The following is a 2,746-nucleotide window of genomic DNA, read 5'->3' as shown; positions in this document are numbered from 1 at the left end:
AACTTGCGAGTCTTTGAGGATACGGAATGGGTGGTTTATAGGGTGGTGGAGGCACATAAGGTTTTTCTTTATCTTCGGCCTCTTGGGTATTATCTTCTATTTCCTTCGGTTCACTTACCTGCTCAGTTGTGGTTTTGTCTGGGTTTTGGTACATGGCAGGGTTTTGGAGTCTTGAATCTACGAATCCGTCTATTTCTTTTCCACTCCTCAGTATAACAGCATTTGCATGTCCTTTTGGATTAGGTTGCGGCTGTCCAAGAAATGTTCTAGCGGGAGCGGCTGTAGATGCTTGTTGTTGAGCCACTTGTGAAATCTGTGTTTCAAGCATTTTATTGTGGGTGGCTAAGGCGTCTACTTTGCTCGTTAGTTGTTTAAGTTGCTCGCTAGTATGTATGTTTTGGTTCAAGAAGTCTTTGTTTGTATGAGCTTGGGTAGCTATGAAGCTTTCCATCATTAATTCTAGGTTTGACTTCCTAGGCATGTTAGGAGCATTATTAGCTGGCTTTTGATATCCAGGAGGAACAGTTGGTGCTTGGCCAGGTGCATACAGTGGGTTGTTATTCTTATACGAAAAATTAGGATGGTTTTTCCAACCTGGGTCGTAGGTATTCGAATAAGGATTTCCTTGTGCGTAATTCACTTGATCGGTTGGGACTCCTACTAATATCTAACATTATGGTGCAGTGTGTCCAGGGTTTCCACATAACTCACAGTTTGGAGTCACGGCAGCCACGGTGGCTGCGGGTGTTATGGTCAAGTTGTCTAACTTTTGAACAAGGGCATCTACCTTGGCATGGACATGGTCAAGGCTACTGATTTCGTACATTCCACTTTTTGTTTGAGACTTTTCTACTGGAGTTCTTTCACCTCCCCAGTGGCAATGGTTTTGGGCCATGTTTTTAATGAGTTGATAGACTTCGTTGTATGGCTTGTCCATAAGTGCACCGCCTGCGACAGTGTCTACTGTCAGTCTTGTGTTATACAGAAGCCCATTGTAAAATGTGTGAATGATCACCCAGTCTTCGAGACCGTGATATGGTCATATCCTCATCATGTCTTTGTATCTCTCCCACGCTTCGTAGAGAGATTCTACATCTTTTTGTCGAAATCCGTTGATTTGAGCTCTCAGCATAGCAGTTTTGCTCGGCGGAAAATATCGGGATAAGAAAATGTTCTTCAGTTCTTCCCATGTTGTAACTGAGTTGGATGGAAAGGATTGAAACCAAGCCCAAGCTCTGTCTCTTAAGAGGCGTAGTCTTATCGCATCTTGAGATACACCATTCGCCTTTACAGTGTCTGTGTACTGTACAAACTTGGTCAGGTATTCATTAGGTTCGTCCGTAGGATTTCCAACAAATTGATGTTGTTGGACGGTTGATAATAATGAGGGTTTCATCTCGAAATTGTTTCGATTGATAGCCGAGGCAACAATGCTGCTGTGAGGTTCTTGTTGGGACGGGGTAGCGTATAATTTAAGAGGACGATTATGTGGTCCTTCTTCAGCCATGGTTGGTTTTTCGTCTTGTTTAGCAGTAGGAAAGAAGATATCGGGAATATCGTACCTTTGTTGGTACTCTAGTATTCGGCGTCTTATATATAAGAAACACTCTAATTCAGCGATTGACGGTGCTAAGTTATTGCCTTGTGAGCGAGTACTTGGCATACAATCGGGGGAAATAAGGGAAAGGAAAATTAGTTTTTATTTTTACCTTAGTTTATACTGTGCAACGAAAGAATCACACTATTTGACTAAATCAGGTCCCCGGCAACGACGCCAAAAACTTGATGTGTCTCGTGATTGTATATAGAATATAGTCTATCGGGTACTTGACTGCAAGTGCACAGTCCATCCGTTTTAGTTTTAAAAGATATCGAACTCATAGGGACCGATGGTCAAACTAATGCTACTGAAGTTACTATGTTTAGCTAAGGGAATGATTTTTAGAAGTTTGGTTCCAAAAAATTAAATCTAAGGGAAGTTAAGTTTTAAGAAAGTATTAATAGGAGGAATCAGTATGCAACACATTAATCGTCAAGGATTTGATAAGTCACCGGTGTATAATTTAAATACCAAATATCTTTTAGTAGAAAATACTTATTTAAAAGGCTTTATCTCACACTCTCGTGATTGTTGATTAGGCATATACCTTTAAGTCAGAATGTACGCTCTCGCTGTCCCTTTTGAAGTTAAAAATACTTTTTGAAAATAGATAAGTTCTAATTGCTTTTAAAGTGCTCTCGCTGTTTTTAAAATCAATGCCTAACTTTTACTATCCAGTTCGAGCCTCATGCTCTCGCGATTGTTGGTTCTCACCTTAGTTAATTTTCCACTCTCGTGGCAAAATCGTATTAAATAGCTTCTCACTCTTGTGACAAATTTAATTAAATTTAAATTAAAAACCACATCCGAAAAGATTGTTTGAGACAAGAAGTTTTTCACCGATTATTATTAAATCCCGTCTAATTAAATTGTTACATACCGATACCGGTAGTTTAGTCGGACATGTTAAATAACGCAAACACAGACTAGCATAAACAAATTAATAGTGCATCAAACATAATTATAACAATAACAAAGCAATAATAATAATAATTAAATAAAAACCTGGCAATTGGATTAATAGAGTACGTCGAATCTTGAAGTACTTGAGCAGTCCTCCATAGGTCGGTAGGATTCTGCTTCTTCGAAACAATTGCTTAAACTAAATTAAATAGATTGTAGTAGTTCCCCAGTGTAGGAAACTAC

The 2,746-nt window shown here is 39.2% G+C and overlaps 1 non-coding gene across 1 annotated transcript; it reads left to right on the top strand.

Moving 5' to 3' along the window:
- The first annotated feature begins 1,025 nt into the window (after nt 1-1,025).
- Nucleotides 1,026-1,132, top strand: LOC127116287 (small nucleolar RNA R71). Its single transcript, XR_007801244.1, has one exon. It is a non-coding gene; the product is annotated as a small nucleolar RNA R71 (small nucleolar RNA).
- Nucleotides 1,133-2,746: the final 1,614 nt, after the last annotated feature.

Source organism: Lathyrus oleraceus, chromosome 1, assembly GCF_024323335.1.
Source record: "Lathyrus oleraceus cultivar Zhongwan6 chromosome 1, CAAS_Psat_ZW6_1.0, whole genome shotgun sequence".
In the NCBI taxonomy this organism is placed as follows: domain Eukaryota; kingdom Viridiplantae; phylum Streptophyta; class Magnoliopsida; order Fabales; family Fabaceae; genus Lathyrus; species Lathyrus oleraceus.
Note: the sequence above shows the minus strand (reverse complement) of the source record. Positions and strands in the feature narration are given on the sequence as shown.